Source organism: Leopardus geoffroyi, chromosome B3 (genome assembly GCF_018350155.1).
Source record: "Leopardus geoffroyi isolate Oge1 chromosome B3, O.geoffroyi_Oge1_pat1.0, whole genome shotgun sequence".
NCBI classification, from domain to species: Eukaryota; Metazoa; Chordata; class Mammalia; order Carnivora; family Felidae; genus Leopardus; species Leopardus geoffroyi.
The window spans coordinates 88,096,578-88,117,289 of record NC_059337.1 but is presented as its reverse complement, the minus strand read 5'-3'; the positions used below and the strand labels follow the sequence as shown (position 1 = coordinate 88,117,289).

General features: G+C 37.9%; 1 non-coding gene across 1 annotated transcript; it reads right to left on the bottom strand.

Moving 5' to 3' along the window:
- Positions 1-20,071: 20,071 nt before the first annotated feature.
- Positions 20,072-20,174, bottom strand: LOC123584700. Its single transcript, XR_006705646.1, has one exon. It is a non-coding gene; the product is annotated as a small nucleolar RNA SNORA5 (small nucleolar RNA).
- Between the last annotated feature and the right edge of the window lie 538 nt (positions 20,175-20,712).

Genomic DNA, 20,712 nt, shown 5'->3' with positions numbered 1-20,712 from the left:
GGCTTGTTCTGAACTGGCCACCTGCCCTCTTAGAGCAGACATTAAAAATATTTGTATGCAGATGACCTCTACATGTGTATATATAGTTCTAGACTTACCTCACATTTCAGCTACAGTTCTGAATTTCCAGTTGTTCTCTACAAGTCATTGATATCTGGTAATAGCTATTTCCCTAATTATTTTAATGGGTTTTTGTATCGCTGTCATTAAAAAAAGCAATTGTATCATGTGCTATTGTGAATTTAAAAATGTTAATTCAATCTTTTTTAAAACATGTGGCAGATTATTTGGCAGACCCAAATAAATAAAACAACCTATTGATTGAATATTTTCATTTACATCTTTCAGTATCACCTCAAACTCAGCATGCTTAAAACTAAACTTTTCAACCTCTTTCCAAATTGACTTCCTTCCTGATTTTTTTGAGATCCTTTAGTTACTATTATTTTTTCAGCCAAATGAGTGAGAGCCTTTTAGTATCCTTTGGTTCCCTCTCTTTCCCCATATACCTTCATACCATTAATTATTTAAAAAAAAAATTTTTTTTTTACATTTATTTATTTTTGGGAAACAGAGTGAGACAAAGCATGAGCGAGCGAGGGGCAGAGAGAGAAGGAGACACAGAATCTGAAGCAGGCTCCAGGCTATGAGCAAGCGATCAGCACAGAGCCTTAATCGGGGCTCGAATCCACGAACTGTGATATCATGACCTGAGCCGAAGTCGGACGCTCAACCGACTGAGCCACCCAGGTGCCCCCATACCATTAATTATTATGATTCCATTGCCACCAGACTCCTGGCTCTTATCCTTTTCCACTTTCTTTAATCACATCTTGGTAGTTTCTCTGAATTCTGCCTCTCTTCCCTCCCAAGCTCCCTGTAGTTTTCTAGAAGAGAAATAGATCTGGAATTCTCTTTAATGACTTTTCCTTTTCCACAAAGTTCCAGCTCTCTGACCTCATTTTCCAGGTCTTCCTCAGGCTGTCCCTCTACCCACAATTCCAATCTCATTTCTTCTGTTTTCTCACATGCATGTTTTTCTCAGTCAGATTTATCTATTTACTTGTTTCAAGATGCTGTCCTTACTTTCCTTGAAAATAACTCACTAAATTCCTTTAATATCTTCTCTTCCTTTAAGGGTATCTGGAAGGGCTCTTTTTGTAGATAGCCCTGTCCTAGACCTAGTGAAGATTTACAGAATGAGGTAAACATGTTCCTTGACCTTGAGAAGCTGTTGGGAAAATGAGAAATGGATAGAGTTCACCTCTTTGCTTTAGCTGTCTTCATGATCAATGTCTGTTTTGACTAAGTCAATTTTATGGAGCCTGGAACTGGTGGTTAAAGACCAGATTGAATACTGCAACCATGTTATGTATGTCCATTTGTATTTTTCAAGTTGGCTGGGCCAGGGGCCATACATTCTGTGTGGTACTATCACTGGGGTTAAACGTATATATAAGTCATTCTTGAAATGGGTTATTATTCTTCATAAAGAGTTTTTTCAGTATAAAACAAACACTATGGCTTTATCACAACACAAGAAAACATGAGTCACAAACTTACAGTGCAAAGACAGTGATTATAAGACCTAGATAAAGTTTTTTTAAAAATTTTGATGCTGTCATTTATTTTTTTCCACTCACCATAGCAACTAGAAAAAAACATTAAAACAGCAGCAAAAAGTCCTGTATTAATCTTTGGGAACTAATTCCAAGTAGAGCTTTTCATTGTTCTTTTTCATAGCACTTGGTTGTTTCTTCATTATTTGCAATACTGTATTTTCTCAATTCTCATTTGTTTCTCTCATGTAAATTTCATAAGGGCAGTGGATGAATTTGTTTTGTTCCTTAGTGAATCCCAAGAGCCCACCACAGTGCCTGACTAGAGTTGGTCTTCTGGAAGTTCCCTACCTCCCTTCTCCTTTTCAGTTGTTTTTAGAAAACTGTAGTAACAAGAGCTTAACTCTGCCCAAATTTTTGTCTCTATCTGAAATAAGGTAACTTTCTTTATTTTTTTCACCAGGATGCTTACAATCTTACTTGATATTATTTTCAGTTGGTTATTATAGTTTTCTTTTTTATTTACCCTTAAGGGGATGTGTTTGAGGTAGCCTTGCATTTAATTTTTGTATTTCAGTTTTAATATTAAATATTATACTCATAATGCATTTTTTGGAATAATATAAACACTCATTTTTAAAAAGGAATAAAAATGTTTAAAGCTTTGTTTAAAGCTTAAGACATTACATTTTTGTATTAGTCATACATTATGTATACATGTATGTATTAATGTCTTGAGATGGACTCACAGGGGATTGTATCTGCAGTAAAACCCTCAGGGACATACTGTATATTAGAAATATAATTATACTGCTAAACTACAAGCAAGTGTATTCTTTTTCAATCTAACCAAGTATGGCTCTCAGCTTAAAGTTTTCATTTTGTTTCAAGATGCATTTGTTTCATAAAGACCTCAAGGAATTAAGATACATAAGAAATGGGTTTATGTTTTGTTGCTAAAGTATGATCAGGCCAAAAATTACATGTACCTTAGTGATGACAATTTATCTATTCAGGCATTTTTAGTTAGAGAGCATTAGAGTTTCTGAAAAAACCCTTCCAGACGCTATAAAATACAATTCATCTTAAAAACCATATTGTTGATACCACTGTTCTCACATGTCTTTTACACTTTGCTTACCTGTCATTTACACTATTAACTCCACTGAAGCATGTATGTAAAAAAGCATTTTCTTTTTTTTTTTTTAATTGGGACATAATTGAAATACAACATTATATTACAAAAGTGCATTTCCCATATGAAAATCTTGTACTACCACACTAGTAGTCACTTACCTAGTTACTAACATAACATGTGACTCTCAGATTGTTTTTCTTGAAAATTAGCTTGATGGATTCATTTTCAAGGATTATCAATAATTTGGGGTGAATTACAAGCTCCCACTGAAATAGGTCTTTATACATTGAAATCTATTTTTCTTGACAAAGAATCTTTCCTTAATGGGCAAGGATTAATAGAGGTAAGACCACCCAAGACGCCAGATGGATCAGTGTTGCTCAGTGGCTAGAGGCTACTGAACAGCCAAAGATGCACTTGGTTGGCATGAGGAAAACTGCACAAACCTTCCTCTGCCCATCCCTTCTTTAGTTTGGTCCTGATTTTCTATGTTACCTGACACCTGGCAGGCACCCAAATATTTGTCCATTGAATGAGTACATTCAGTAATTAGAGAGGAGCTTTTTAAGTTAATCGTAGACAATAACAAAAAAATAAGTTTGTAGAAATGTGTCCATTAATATTATATACCAGTTACAGTAAAACCTTGATTTGTGAGCATAATTCATTCCTGAAACATGCTTGCAATCCAAAGCACTTGCATATCAAAGTGAATTTCCCCATAAGAAATAATGGAACCTGAGATGATTCATCTCCCCAACCCAAAAATATCCATATAAAAATGATTACAATACCTTAATATAATACAAAATAATAAAGAAAATACAAACTATAAAGAAAAATAAAGAAATTAACCTGCATTTACCTTTGAAAATCTTCTTGGTTGGTGTGAGGGAGAAAAGAGAGAGGAAGGTTATTGTGTAAGATGATTTTGACTATCATTAACAGAATCACTGTTATCTGTTGGTTCAATGGAATCTTTTACTGCATGGGCACCATTGTATATGTTTGCATGAATGTTGACTACAGTACAACATTAAATACAGTCATATACTGTATTTAATGAGCTGGCAATAAGGCAGCACAGGAAAGGGTCTATATCTGCAGGCAGCCTGACCTAGAATTGAAGCAAAGCATTCCTAAGCTTACTCTTGTATGGAAAATCAAAGGACTGTCCATAAGTGCTTTGAAGTGACAAAAAATACACTAGTGTCTGTTGTGGGCACCTTCCAACATTCTGAAAAATCACCGATTTCTGCCACATACCGAGACCCAAGACTGAACGTCCAAACATGAGAGACAATCATCCACAATCCTACAGCGAGAGAGAAAGAGAGAGAGAGAGAGAGAGAGAGAGAAAGATAAAGAGAGAAAAGAACCATTGGCTCAGTTGTGATCATGCGATGTTCGGTGTCACATACTACTTGTCTTGCAAGACATTGCTTGTTTATCAAGTTAAAATTTATTAGAAATGTTTGCTTGTCTTATAGAACACTTGAAGAACAAGTTACTTGCAATCCAAGATTTTACTCTGTATTCAAATAAGGTGAAGTTGTCTGGAGGCTAAAGGGAGCTGGCATTAATATTTATTTTCTCCGGGTTATTGGAGATACAGTCCAGTAACTGTCAGGGACACGGTGGAAAAAAATCTAGTGCAAAGAGATGGTGTCAAAGTATTAAAAGGATGTCTCTTTCACTTCCCTTTTCTGCTGCTTTTCATTGGTGCTAACCAGTGATATTGGCAAGGGCCCTGGCATGGGACCCTGATGGCAGTATCTAAGGTATTATCTCGGAGCCTAGCTTTTTGTTATTGATTGTATAAATTTATTTAATCAGGTAGAATTTATTCCCTAGTATATTTACATAGGTAGTTGTTGAGAAATAATAAATAATTTATCTTACATTTGAAAATGATCAGGATGTAGTGTCTTATTTGCATATGAATTCTGATTATATATTGTGGTGGTTGCCTGGCTTGTCACTGCAACTAACAGCAGTAATCTGGGAAAATATTCTTAGGATTTTGATATTAAACCAAGAAATTAAAAAAAAATGATCCCTAGGGCATGAAAAGAGACCCTAACATCCCCAATGGGTTGGGTATAACATGATTTTTGCTCTTTGACTCTATACATAGCAGTTGCTTAAACAAATGGATGCTGTTTTTATTTCCAAGTGCTCAATTTTATTTAATTATTTATCAAAAAAAATTTTTTAAGTGTACTTATTTTGAGAGTGTGTGTGAGAGAGAAAGAGAGCAAGCAGGGGAGGGGCAGAGAGAGAGAATCCCAAGCAGGATCTGCATCACCAGCACAGAGCTGGATGCAGGGCTTGAACTCATGAACCATGGGATCATGACCCAAGCTGAAATCAACAGTTGGTTGCTTAAACTGATTGAGCCAACCAGGTGTCCCCACGTGCTAAATTTTAAATTGCCTTTGGGCTATACAGTTACAGTCTCAAAAATAATATGGTAAATATTTGTACATTTTAAAAGAATATTAACATTTCTATTTTCTATTTAAGAGAAGGAAATAAAAACAAGCCCCATTACTTGTGGGAGAATTACTCTTTTTTTCCTTAAAGATTTTTTTGCTTTTTAATGTTTATTTTTGAGAAAGAGATAGAGAGAGTGCAAGCAGGAGAGGAGCAGAGAGAGAGGGGGACAGGGGATCAGAAGCAGGCTCCGGGCTGATAGCAGAGAGCCTGACTCAGGGCTTGAACTCACGAACCACAAGATCATGACCTGAGCCGAAGTCAGACACTCAACTGACTGTGCCACCCAGGCACCCCTAGAATTACTCTTTGATTACATCAAACACTTTGGGACTGCTTATTAAATTACTATTCAGGCTCTTATTGGTTGGAAGAGGGAAGAGGGATATAGTGCATCATTTTAAAAGAAACCATAGTGACTTTTGATCTTGGGTTGTGCACAATGGTTTACTCTTACTTTACTTGGCTACTGCTGTCATTAGAAGTGCATACTATCTTTTGAGTAAAAAGACAATTATAATCATTTTGATGTATATTGATTTGCCCAGAAGATGTTAATTTTTATTGTAGCCTAGATATTGAGAGGAGAGAATAAAACTGTGGAAATAGAGGTAGTATTTAAAATAAAATTCTTAAATTCACTGATCTCATCTTGTCATTCTTATTTGAGATAATAAAAGGATACCTTAGGGAAGAATGCAGATTCTGACTAATGATTAAATCTGAAGGCAGCACGGGGCAGGGGAGTTTGAAACTCATATCATTTTATTATTGTCAATAGCAGTCACAAAGACTGACAAGAACACCTAATAGATACTTCCTTCAATAAATTTATGAGCTAATCTGAGTTAATCTTTGTAAAATCCCATGAGCCATCTATACCTGGACACTATACCAAGCAATTCATAAGAGGCCACATGGCTTTCTCATAATTAGAAAAGAGTTAGAGCCTGGTGTATTCTATGCAATCATAAAAAAGCCTCAATTCACTCTTCTGTGATTAAAACTCCAAGATATACAGAGAAGGAACAAAAAGCTCTATATTGGAATTCTCCAGCATGTTTAAGAATGAATTGAGTGGCTCAGACCTAAAGCCATCATACACAACATTGATTAATCAAAACACAAATGTGAACAGGTCCCAGGTTGTTAAAAAGAATCTGACAGCACCGAAACTTGGCTGAGAGGATTGGGCACCTTAACTAAATTATGAGGCAGGCAAAGTGTGAGACTCAGTTTCCCTGTCCCCAGAATAAGGCTTTAAGATTTAGATGATCTGATAATTATCTTTTAGACTTAAAATGCCATGAGGCTATAATTCTAAAATTTAGGGATTGTCTATTTCCTTGTCTCTAAGCTGTCTTTGGAGCACCTCCCTCATCTACTAGTTGTGAGCCTTTTCGCCACATCTCAGATCTAACTAAGGGGACTCACTCAGCTGTGTCTCTTACAGGCTCTAGGTGTTTTGTTTTGTTTTTTTTTTCCTTCTGTACTCTCTCCTCTCATGTATCCTTCACCTTCAGGACCTCCTAAACCAGCAACCTAATTTGTTCAAATGATTATTCTAATGTGTTACCTTTAACCTGATATATTTGCATTTATAGAGGGATATTTTCAAATGTTTATGCACTTTTTCCCTTATTTTGTTTAGCCCTTGCAGCATTAAGATTAGACAGTGAGGTTGAATCCTATAGTGCCAAGGGAAGGAAGAATACCAAGAAACACAGAGAGAAGAAAAAGATCTCATTGAGTTTCTATCTAGATTGAGCAATGACAACAACAGCACTAGAAACAATAGATACAAAATTCCTGGATTTTAATTATTTAATTTAATTTATTTAAACAACAAGTGCTAGTTTCTGCTTCTAGTAATTGCTTAGTAGCTTCTATCAGAATAATCCTTCCACAAATAACTATAAACTTTGCATAAAATAAAAAACACAACCATCTAAAGACATCAGGAAGCAAACCAAAGTAAGCACATATCATATGTATTTTATGTGGACTTTTGGAGGAAGGGAGCAGTACTGAGTGGGTTTCCAATTTCTTACAGGTTTCAGTCTGAAGCTAAGTCCCAGTTGTCACAATAGAAAACCAAACATGGATAGAAACCCTATAGCCTGAGTTTAAAGTTTGCGGCAACCACAACAGTTGAAATGCAAGGGGGTAGTTTTTGAAAAGAGAGAGCTGCGGAGAGGGAGCCCAAATTCTTCCTATCAATTGCCCAAATGTCTGAATGAGCCCTGAATGACACACATATGGGAAGATTCCAAGCTTCCCAGCCAAGGCTTAAAGAACTGAGCTGAGATTTCTGAGCTTGAATTCAGCCTAGTTAACTTTTTGTGAAATAAACAAACGAAAATAAAACTCTTTGGAGAAACATAACAGAATTCATTTTTTTGATGTTGAAATTGAACAGTATATAAAAATACATAGAACTTCTTTGTGCAGCTTAACAAATTGTCCAGTTTAAGAAAGAAGATACTGCTAGTAATTGAGAATCTTTTAGCATGCTCATTCATGATCATAGACCCCTTCCTTCCTCCTAATGGTAAACACTACCTTGATGATTGGTTATTGTTTCTTTTCTGTTTTCTTTTTTTTTTTTTTAAATAATTTTACCACCTACTATAAGAGCAATCATACCATAATTACTCTTATACAAGGGCTACAATTACAGGCACACACATTTTTATAGGATGAATACTTAAGAATGGCATTGCTGAGTCATAGAATATGCATGTCTTTGCCTTTCCTGAATAATATCACAGTATTTTCCAAGTAGTCCTACTAATTTTCATGCCCACCAGTAGTATATGAAGGTTTCTGTTGTTTAAAATCCTTGACAACTCCTTTTTTTGTATCAAATTTTAATTTTCTTGCCAGTAATGCTCACAATATTTTGCAGTCCTCATTCTCAGCTGATGACTGTTTCTCCTGTTTCTCTGAGAAAATACAGTTGGAATAGACACGCCACAGCTCACAATTCACAACTTCTACCTCCCCATCTGCATCACTGCCCCTGTACATGCATTTTCTCCTATGCTTATGGAGGAATGGTCTCTGCTGTTAGCTGTAGCAATCATCCCACTTGTGCCCTGGATCCATTCTTTATTATCTATGCAAGGACATTGAATTCTGTCCTCTTTTCCCCGCATCATCATTTACCCTTGCTCTACGATAGTTTCCATTTCTGTTTCTCCCAACCTAAAATAAATAAAATAGTGGTTAACACAACGGACAGCAACTGCTCCACCTTTCTGCTTTTCTTTACAGCAAAACTATTAAAGAGTTGTCTCCTCTTGTCTTCAATTCCTTACTTCCCATTCTTAAACTCAGTACAATCAAGCTTTCTTCCCTACTATTTCACCAGAACTCCTCTTGTCAAAGTCACCAACTGATTGCTGGATCGCTAACTCCAGGGTTACTTCTCAGATCTGTCAGCAGTATTTGACATTACTTTCTTTAATTTTCCAGGATATCTTCCAAGTTTCCTCCTACTCCACTGGTTATTCTTTCTTGGTCTCCTTTGCTGGTTCCTGCTCTTCACTCTAATCTCTTAACATTGGATACTCTGGACCTCAGTCCTTGCATTTCACCTTCATTTTTTTCCCTCTCTATTGGTGAACTTACCCAGTCTCATGGTTTTAAACAATATAATTAAGCTCATAACGCCCAAATTATATTTCCTTTCTGGATATGTTCAGGGAACTCCAGATTTGTTTATTCACCTGCTTACTTGACCAATTTTCTTGGATATCTAATAAATTCCTTAACATGCCCAAAAACAGGCTTTTGATTTTCTTAGAGTTCGCATAACATTTGCTTATTGCAAATTAGAAAAAGATGTATCTTTCTCTAGACAGATGCTGCCTGTGTAGGGTGCACTGCTTTGGCTTCTCTTTTTTGCAGCTTCCCTTATCTTTCTCTTCAAACTGTTCCCACAGGTTTTCATTTCAGATAATAGCAACTCCATCCTTCCTGTTGTTCCAGTCTAATATTTTGCAGTTGTCCTCGACTTTGTTCTTTTTCCCAACCACGTCAAATTAACCATTAGTCCTGATGGATATAGAAGGTTGGATAAGGGGGGAGAAAATTCTAGCCAACGGAATAATGTGTCAAGACAGGGAGCCCAAAGAGCAGGTAACACATTTGAGGAGGTAGTGTAGCTCTTGAGCCTTGGCAACATTTTTCATGCTATGCCTTTTGCCTGGAATGTCTTCTTTTCCACCTTGTACAGCCCAGTGCATGTTTTACAGCTTAGCTCAGATAGGATCTACTCTATTGGAACTTGTTTAACACTGTCTTTTTCTAATTATTACTCTTTATGTCAGTTTGGTTTTTCCTTCGTTTTCTTATCTGCACAATGGGGATAGTAATATTACCCGATTCATAGAATTTTTATGAGATCAAATTGAGTTAATACTTGTAGGTTGCATAGAACAGTGCTTGGCACATGGTAAATACTAATGCTTTTGATAATGCTGATGATGTCACTGTCTTCCCAGTAGATTGTGTGCTCCTGAGGAGTCAGTGGAGTTACATGGTTTATCTTTGAATACCCAGCATTTAACATAGTGCTAAGCACTTAGTAGATGATTAATAAATGTTTATTGAAGGGGTGGATTCATATTACCAGTCATGCAGATGTGGTTGTGGTTGGATTCACATAGATACATGGAGGCAGCAGTGGTACACTGGAAAAAGGGCTGGAATTAGATTTTGTGGCAAAGTTCTGGCTCAGACTTTACCAGCTGCATGCATTTGGGCAAACTACTTGGCCTTTCTGAACCTAGTTTCTTCAGCTGAAATTAGGGATAATAATATTTCAGGATATTTAAGAATTATTTGAGATAATGTACATGACAGTACTTGGTAACCTATAGCTCATGATACTGTAAGGTTTTTTGGTATTCACATTTGTAATTCAAGTTATATCTGCTATAATTACAAAGAAATGAGACTTGTATAAGTAAACCAAGTTGTATAAGAAAACCAATCTTGTTTTATTTTATTTTATTTTATTTTATTTTATTTTATTTTATTTTATTTTATTTTATATTTTATTTTATTTTATTTTATTTTTTTTGGAGAGAGAGAGAGAGTGTACGAGTGAGAGAGAGGGGCAGAGGAAGAGAGAGAGAATCTCAAGCAGGTGCCACATTCATCATGGAGCCCGATGAGGGACTCCATCTCATGACCCTATGATCATGACCTGAGCCAAAATCAAGAATCAGATGCTCAACCTACTGAGACACCCAGGCGCCCCCAATCCTGTCATTTTATACTTGTCATTGTTATATATGTATGTGGATCTTTTTACTCTTTGTAAGGGAAGGTGATGTGTGGCTAATGATTACTTTTGCAAGTATAATGGAGGCTGTGAGAACATTTCTTTTTTTTTTTTTTAATTTTTTTAATGTTTGTTTTTGACAGAGAGAGAGAGAAACAGAGCATGAGTGGGGGAGGGGCAGAGAGAGAGGGAGACACAGAATCAGAAGCAGGCTCCAGGCTCTGATCTGTCAGCACAGAGCCCGACGCGGGGCTAGAACTCACAGACCGCGAGATCATGACCTGAGCCAAAGTCCGATGCTCAACCGACTGAGCCACCCAGGCACCCCGGCTGTGAGAACATTTCTATAGTCTGCTCCCAGGACATTATTTTCTGGCTTGCTTGAGTCCTCACAGTTGAAGTGAACAGCTTTCTGCAATCAGCTTCTTAGTCTTCCTCTGTCTTAGAAAATCAGTTTGTGAAAGATAATGTATAAGCACACAGTATATTGAAACTAATTTGTAGAATTAAATTAAAAAAAATTATGAGTTGGTTAACAGTTTTTTATCAAAATGAATTGCTAGGTGATTAAATCCACACTAAAACCCTTGACATTCAAATAGCTTTCTCTTAGGTGCGTTTTTATCAAGGAGATTGTGTGCAGTGATGAGCAGCCATCAGCGTGAAATGTTAGTCAAACAGAACTCACATCTCTCACATTCCTCACTACGGTGGGTTGGCTGTCTGTGCTGATATTTGGCAGAAACTCTTAGCTGTCAGGTCTATTGCAGTCCCTGAGCCAAGAGGGACTGCTCAGTCAAAATTTGTTCTTGCATGTGAAGCTGTATTTTGTCCCATTTATTAACGGTTTCTTCTGTGTCCCTCTCATAAAAGTACAGAGAAGAACTGTTTTTGTATTCTGCTGCTATCCATTTAAACCAGCCATGCTGAAATGTAAGAAGCCTAGTTTCTTTGTTAGAGCATTGATTACATTTCAGGTCCTGGATATTGGTGATCTGTCTCATCATTTAGTGTTTAGCAACATTGCTGAACCGCTTCAAGGAGCCACGTGCATCATCAGTGGCAGCTGCAGATCTCACAATCATACTGAAGCTTGTGCATAATTGGTTTGATCTGAAAGATGTGACCCAAACTTGACTGCCTTGCAGCTCTGTATTTTATTACTTGTAAACTTATTTCCAGACTAACTGTTGCTACTAACTGTAGCTCTGACAGTCTCATGAACATCTCAATGTTGTTAGAATGACTCTCCGTTAAGATTAATTTATTTCTTGGGGCATGTGGGTGGTTCAGTCGGTTAAGCATCTGACTCTTGATTTCAGCTCTGGTCATGATCTCATGGTTCATGGGATTGAGCTCCGCATCAGGTTCTGTGCTGATAGTGTGGATCCTGCCTGGGAGTCTCCCTCTCTCTCTGACCCTCTCCTGCTTGTGTGCTTTCTCTTTCAAAATAAATAAATAAACTTTAAAAAAAAAAGGGTTAATTTGTTTCTTCATTTTACTCAAATGAATTATATAGAAGGATCTCTATTTTATATAAGAAAATTATATCTAATATGAATGAATATATAGTTTTATTTATTTATCTATATTTTAAAATGTTTATTTAAATTGAGAGAGAGAGGCAAGGGGAGGGGCAGAGAGAGAGAGGGAGAGAGAGAATACCAAGCAGGCTCCATGCTGTCAGCACAGAGCCAGATGTGGAGCTCAATCCCATGAACCATGAGATCATGACCTGAGCTGAAATCAAGAGTCAGATGCTTAACTGAATGAGCCACCTAGGTGCCCCTGTAGTTTTATTTTTTTAGTTGGGCCCAAGTTCTCATATACTCTGAATAATTCAAATCTGTGATTGGGAAAGGCAATTGACTGAATTGTGTCCCCCCAAATTCATATGTTGAGGCCTTAACCCCCAGTGTGACTGCATTTGGAGATAGGGTCTTGAAGAGGGTAATTAAGGTTAAATGAGATCATAAGAGTGGGGCTCTAGTCTGACAGGACTGGTGTCCTTGTGAGAAGAGGAAGAGATACCAGAGCTGTCTTTATCTCTGTGTGCACACAGGAAAAAGTTCTTACGAGGATAGAGTCTGACATGGTGTGCTTAGACAAAGATGAACAGCTTCATGGACTGGAGATAGGGACATATGAGAGGATGTGGTGGGAGGTGAGAAAGTTAAGTTAGTTTTTTGAATAACTGGATAACCATGAAGGAGCTGGCTACTTGGCTTACTACCTCTTGTATTATAAATCCTGATCATGGAGCAAAAGGAGCAGAAGTGGGAAAATCCTTGGACTTCTTAAGGAGGGTCAGGGCTAATAGTCATATTATATTTGCATCACAAAGGCTATTGGGGTAGCCTCCTCGTAATTAAGACCTGAAAAATTAAGATTCAGGTAAAACATGAAGCATTTCCCACAATCTCTAATAGATGTATTGCTATATAGATATTAGATATGTTTCATTACGTGATTTTTGGCTCCTTGGTTAACAGTATTTGAAAACCAGCTTGAGAGTAATGTTCACAGCACCACCCAGATGGCTGTATTCATTAATCTTGTTACTGTCAATGAAAGAAGTGCTCATACAGGCAGCTTTGCTGAACCATCGTGAAAATGTTCCTTTTCCATCTTCTTGAACCAGCAGGCTTCAGCATGATGTGTTGACTGATTAATGCTAGTCTAGGCCAAGCCAAAGTCATGTACAAAGCAGCCAGCTCTCCTCTGAATAATCAACTCTTATTTAGAAGGAAATACAAAGTTGTTTAAAATTAAACACTAACGGGAAAGTGGTGACAGATGTTTAATTGGTTGCTTTCTTGTCCCTTCTTAATGTGTGACACGCCCTCATGAGAAAGGTTAGATGGATTGAATGGAAACAGCCACTTAACTATCTGCTCTCGCACTCATGATAATATTCACTCCTCATTTCTTTTCAATATGTCCTCATTTTATTTTATTTTATTATTTTATTTTATTTTACTTTATTTTGTTTTACAGAGAGCATGCAAGCAGGCAAGAGAGGTGGAGAGAGAGAGAGAAAGAGAGAATCCGGTGGGCTCTGTGTTCAGTGTGGAGGCCGACACAGGGCTTGATCCCATGACCCTTGGATTATGACCTGAGCCAAAATCAACAGTTGGATGCTCAACCAACTGACCCACTCAGGCCCTCATTGTAAAATTTATTATATTTTATTTTATATTCTCCATTTCTTATAATTTTTCAGTATCTGATTATAAACAAGGAGTTACTATCCCCATATATTCATTACTGGTTGGAAAGATAGTTTTGAGTGAACTTTATATTTATCACACAGGAAATATGGAATGCTGAGCTTGGCCCAACCTTGAGAAGTTCAAAGAACTTGTTTCTTTTATTCTAGGCTCTTCAGATACCTTGACTTGCTCACACCAAGGTCTATTGCAAACATACAAGCATCTAGGCACCTTTCATAGAGCTCATATTCTGTAGTGTTCATCAAGACCTTCACAAGTTCTCTTCTTGCTTCTACCTTCCATTTCTTTCATTCTTTCTTCTTTAAGTTTATTTATTTATTTTGAGAGAGAGAGAGAGACAGCGTGAGCAGGGGAGGAGAAGAGAGAGCGGGAGAGGGAGACTCCCAAGCAGGCTTCACACTCTCAGCACAGAGCCTGATGCAGGGCTCGAACTCACAAAACCATGAGATCATGACCTGATCCAAAACCAAGAGTTGGACGCTTAACTGACTGAGCCACCCAGGCGCCCCATCTACCTTCCATTACTGATCTACCCCCATCTCTGAAACCCACCTTTCTAACTATGCTTTTGGCATAATTTGGTATTTGCTCTCTGGCTTTGTGCAACAGTGGCTGCTAGGAAGGTTACACTCAGATCTTCTGGCTTGCTTTGGAGGGGCGTGAACAGAGAAATGAATGTTCTAAAGGTAGCTGCCGAATGGGGGTACATATATACGGTATTGAGCAGAGAACCTGCCACAGGTCATGACATACACTTCAGTGAATGGCAATTTCGTGCCATTTTCTATCCTTAGCATTTTCAGGTATCAGAAGAAGGAGATGACAGGAGGGAAGTTGAGAATTTTAGGCTATTTGCTAGATGGAATCAGAATTGAGAAGGGAGATTTTGGAGTGTAGAGTTAACATTTTTCTCTCTCCTTTGATCCATCATAAGATCTAGTTTCATGTTAGACCTTCCTCATAGGCATGGTGGCTGAGGTTGGGAAACATGCGTTCAAATCCAGATTCACTGGCTGTGTGACCTTGAGAAAATTATTTAATGCCTCTGTGCCTCATCTGTGAAATGGAGATAATAACAGTACCTAACTGAGAATTATTTAGAGGAGTAAAAGGCATCACATGTAAAGCACCTAGAAACAGATCTTGGTGCTTAACAACTGCTTGATCAAATTAGCTATTAGTATTGTTATGATTATTTTGCTGTTCTCCGCAAAAAAGCATCTGGCATTTGGGGTGCCTGGGTGGCTCAGTTAGTTAAGTGTTTGACTTTGGCTCAGGTTATGATCTCACGGTTTGTGGCTTTGAGCCCCACATTGAGCTCTGTGCTGACAATATGGATCCTGGAGTCTGCTTCAGATCCTGTGTCTCCTTCTCTTTCTGCCTCTCCCCCTCACTGTCTCTCTCTCTCTGTCTCTCTGTCTCTTTCAGTCTCAAAAATAAAATAAACATTAAAAAATTCTTTTAAAAAGGTATCTGGCATGTAGCAGTGTTATTATTACTAACATTATTATTGTTACCCGTATTAGTCACTTCCTATAGGTATGACATAGATTCAGGGTATAGTTTTGTGCATTTTTAGCCTTATTTAAATGGCACGTGTGTTTGTTCCTAAAGACTGCAAACTCGCTCTCATTTGAGCTTTTATTTTTGCCTTTTTCAGAACCACCAGAGGCTGTCTCCTAGACAGGTGAAGTCACTCATCTCTTTGCAGCTGTGTGCTGAGACTTGGCAGCCAGTATGTAAGAGACCCTTGGAGGAGATATGTCTTGTATCAGAATGAAATTTACAACGTGATGCCTTGACTACTGATGCTTTGGGCTGACTCACTTTTTTCCTCAGTGACTAACTCCTTTAGTTACTCCTTCCCCTACCTATGGATTGTCTATGTGGATTACTGCTTTCTTGCCTCTGTCTTGCTGTGAATTGTTTGATTCCCGGGTCTGGCCTGATGGAATTTCATCTTCCATTCCTGGGTTCGAGGAATTGGATACTGCTTACCTTGCTGACCTGGAGGCTAGTCCTTGTGTCCTGATTTTTGATTCTTACCTGCCCTTATATTACTGATGACCTCCGAGTCTAAACATCTTCCTGGTTATACTCAACCATCACAACCAGTCCTGCCCAAGAGACAAGAGCCTTTCCTGAAAAATTGGTGTGGCTGACATACACCATGTCAGGTAAGTTTGCATTTGGTAGTTTGTTCTAGAGGATTCCGAGAAAATTCTATGCCTCGCCTCCTATGGTTCATGTGGTGTGAGTCAGTGGGTATTGTTTAACCACAAGTGGGTTTGAATTTCTGTCCTTGAGACTGGATACTTCCACTGTGGGGGTGGGGTCAAAGAACAGTTCAGAGTGATCTGCTGAATCCATACATATTCTTTGTCCCAAATGGCAGGCACTTTTTATTTTGTTTTCTTCAACCACAAATCTGTGTAGCACTGCGTGATTTTCAACTTCTTGAGAGAGTAAGTTTTTGTTTGTGTCACAAACTCAGAGTCCTTGATGACATGTTGACAGGTACTGGAAATGATGGGATTGGAGAGCTGACAGGTGACTCATGCATATGGATGTCTTCTGTGATTATACATAGCAATTTATCTGGGGTTATTTATGGTAGCATTGTCACGGCGATCAATGAGCAGTAAACAAGGCTCTCAAAGCCACAGGCAGGGTTTTTACAGCCTCTGACCAACTGTGTTACCTCCATTTTAAAAAGCAAGTTTGATGATTAGCTTATTGAACTGAAGAGTCTTAATATAATTCTCTTTGTTTCCCATAAAACTTAAAAATCATGATGAGCTACAGAAAGTCTGATGAGATGGAAAAGAACTGAGTTTGTGGTTGAAGCCAGAATTCCAGGCTTCCCTGAGTGGTTCTATGACCTCGGACCAGTCACCCATTTTGAGTCTTAGTTTCTCCATTCTTTTTGGGGGCTTCATAGTGTTTGTTCTAGCATAATTCATGAGACTCTTGTAAGGAAGAAATTAAATGATGAATATGAAAGAGTAGTACAGCATGCCCACGAGAAATAAGCCTGCACGCAGCATTCTGTGAGAGAGGCTGTGCATCTGGTTCTGCTCATTTTAGGCACCAGAATCTTGACTTCATTGCTCAGGAATCCATATACAGTAATACTTTGAAAGGGAGGTTCTTAGCTTAGATTTTAGGAAGATGACAAAAGGATTCCATGAGAATGATTGAATCTACACTTCCTAATGAAACCATATACACTCGACTCTCCATCAGCTAAATAATGGTAAATTCAATACTATAGAGGCTATACAAGGATCCTCTGGCAAATCTAGTTCTTTACACTAAGCAGCTGATAAGACCAACTCCTCAGTGTGTCAAATAAGATGCTCTCAGGTCTGTTCTGCTGCGGATACCTCTGTTTAGCTATCGTTAGCTGATACCTTCTGTATTCTGATCCTGGTGGAATTGACTGGAAGTTTTCAATTTATTATTTTTTCAGGAATCATTTCTAGTAGCATATTTTTCAATCTCTGATGATGTGATTGATCAAAGGTCACTTTGCTCATTATTTTGATTCAGAGACTGTTTCCTTCTCTGTAAAATGCTGCTTTTCCAAGCTGTGGAAACCCAAGATTTCTGCAAGTTAGTGAGTCTATAGAAAGGAGGCTTTTAACTAGAGAGACGAAACGTTACCTTGGTGAAGTGGATAAGCTACTGTGTGCTTTTCTCATCCTACATGAAGGTGCACCCTGGGTCCTCTGGTTCATATGGGTGGGGGACCTGCCAAGCAGAGGAGCTATGAATTCCCTCACACTCCTATTTGTATTCTCTCCTGTATTTGGGTTCTCCAGAGAATCAGAACCAATGGGATCTCTATCTTTATCTCTAAGTCTATTTCTAGGTCTATCTCTAAGTCTATCTCTATCTCTATTTCTCTCTCTCTCTCTCTCTCCCTATCTCTATCTCTCTCTCTATCCTCTCTCTCTCTCTGTCTGTCAAGATATACCTCAAGCAGAAAGAGAATGAATTAACTTTTCCTCTAACTTTTTCTTTGATCCATGTCCTCTGTAGATTGAATGATGTCCTACACTAGAGAGGGCCCTCTGCTATACTCAGTTCAACAATTCAAATGCTAATTGCTTCTAGAAACACCTCCACAGACACATCCAGAAATAATGTTCTACCAGCTATCTGGGCATCCCTTAGCCCAGTCAAGCTGACACATAAAAATAACCATCATACCTTCCAATTCAGTAAGCCACAGCATTACATCCTAAACCCTGCATTGGTCCTGTGGCTGCTCCATAACTTGGGCTTGACTTCTGCAATTTAAAAGTTGGGTTTCTAGTTGAGCCACAGAACTCAGGACTCTCCAACTTTTATTAAAGAGTCCGGATGAGTGCCCTCCCAAGCAGTAGTCCTGGCCCTGACCTTCCACAGTTGCCAATACTGGAAATGGATTTAAAAAACAAACCTCTGCCTGCAGTTCTTTTTCTAACCTGAATTTGCTCTTTTTCCTGCACTGGGCTGTGTATGTCCTCCATGAGGTTAGAGCCTGTGTCTGTTTTTACGCAACATCATTTCCACAGAGTCTATCATGGTACAGAAAAAATAAATGTACAAATGAGTTGGTTACATGAAAATTACAAAAAATCCAGTGAACATATAAAAATATATTAATATTACACTGATAATTAAACACTAATTACAAATCACTTATTAAGTTGCATATAATGTGATTTAATAGAAAGAGGTTATTAAACTAGATGACTCGAATTCAGATCTTAGCTCTGACTTAATAGCCGATGGCAATTTATTAGCTCTTAAAACTTTGATTTCATAAGTTTCAAATGAAATGATACAGGTAAATGCATAGCAGACCATTTGACAAGTAATAATTTCTCAATGAATGCTAGCTTTAATTTTTGCATTATATCAAACATAGAAAAGAAACACTTTATTTTTCAAAAAAAGATAAAATACTTAGTAGCAAATTAGTGTGTGTGAAAATTTACATAATCTTTTTGGAGAAAAAAATTGGCAATAAAAATCAAAAGCATTAAAATGTGCTTATTCTTTGATCATATATTTTCATTTTTAGGAATTACTATAACAATAATTAGGCATTTCTAAAAATATGTATGCAAAGAATTTCTGATAACTCTTATTTATAATTATCAAAGGGGACAATTAAATATTCACCAATAGGTAATTTTCTAGGTAGGTTTTTAATATTACCAAATATATATATTTTTAAAAAATGTTTATTTATTTTTCAGAGAGAGAGACAGAGAGACAGAGCACGAGCGGGGGAGGAGCAGAGAGAGAGGGAGACACAGAATCTGAAACAGGCTCCAGGCTCTGAGCTGTCAGCACAGAGCCTGACGCGGGGCTTGAACCCACAAACCGCGAGATCATGATCTGAGCCGAAGCCAGATGCTCAACTGACTGAGCCGCCCAGGCACCCACAGATACATGTATTTTTTAATGGGAAAACCCCCATAAAAGGCCCAGTGGAAAAGCAGACCACAAACAGGAAAAATATGGTACCATCACTACCCAGATGAACTAATGGCCCTTGTAAACGGAATATATCTAAAACCATAGCCCCGATTAAGTGTCCAACTTCGGCTCAGGTCATGATCTCATGGTTTGTGAGTTCAAGCCCCATATGGAGCTCTGTGCTGACAGTGCAGAGCCTGGTTGGGATTCTCTCTCTGCCCCTTCCCAACTTGTGGGCTCTCTCTCTCTCTCTCTCAAAATAAAAAATTTTTTAAAAAGCCCTACACTTGTGATTGTTTTCAATGTTTTCTTTTCCCAGTGTTCTTATTTCTGTAAGCTACACCATTTAGCTGAAATCCTTTTTCTTCAGAGTACTTACACTCCATATTATATATTTATTATCCACTGCCATTATCAGTATGTTAGTTTCATGGGAGCAGACATTTTAACTCTTATGTTCATAGTAGTATTGACAATACCTAGAACAATGACTAGCACATAGTAGGCAATCAATAAATATTTGTTTCTTTAAATTTTTTTTTTAATGTTTATTTATTTTTGAGAGAGAGACAGAGCATGAGCAGGGGAGGGGTAGAGAGAGAGAGGGAGACACAGAATCTGGGACAGGCTCCAGGCTCTGAGCTGTCAGCACAGAGCCTGACACAGGGCTTGAACTCATGAGCTGTGAGATCATGACCTGAGCCCAAGTCATACGTTCAACCGACTGAGCCACCCAGGTGCCCCAATAAATATTTGTCTCTTAATTGCCTGAATGACTACTTAAAATGCATTAACTAGAAAAGGATGACAAAAATGTTACAAGTGATTAACCCTTGAAGGCAGAATAGTAGTATTTATTTGTTTGTCTGTTTTTTTGCCCTGTCTGCAGACAAACTTATCCCCGGGTTCTAGGGCATGTGGCAGCCATTTGGGTCAGTTACCGGTATAATGGGACTGGGGCTGAATTCGACTTCACTATGGTAATGGTATTATTTTTAGAGCTCTTCTATATTTTGCAATTTTCTGTCTAGTTAGAAGAAATTAAAATTGATATAAAGAGCCTAACTTATAAATCTACTGAAATAATGTACACTATTGTTTTTAATGGTCATGATGAAAAGCAGAGAATGAAACTGAATAGTTTGCTATATTAGGTCTGTATTATTAACATATCAGCAGAAGATCAATCAAATTAATCATAAAAATTGACAGCAAAGAAAATCATTAAGGTCAACTATAATCCCAGTGAAATAACTCTTGAGATGGCAGTGTACTGTTCTTAGAGAAATCTTGCTTCATAAAAACTGAACCAGTACTCTTTTTTTAATTTTAATTATTATTATTTTTTTAATGTTTATTTATTTTTGAGAGAGAGACAGAGCACAAGTGGGAGAGGGACAGAGAGAGAGGGAGACACAGAATCCAAAGCAGGCTCCAGGCTCTGAACTGTCAGCACAGAGCCTGATACGGGCCTTGAACTCGTGAACTGCGAGATCATGATCTAAGCCAGTCACACGC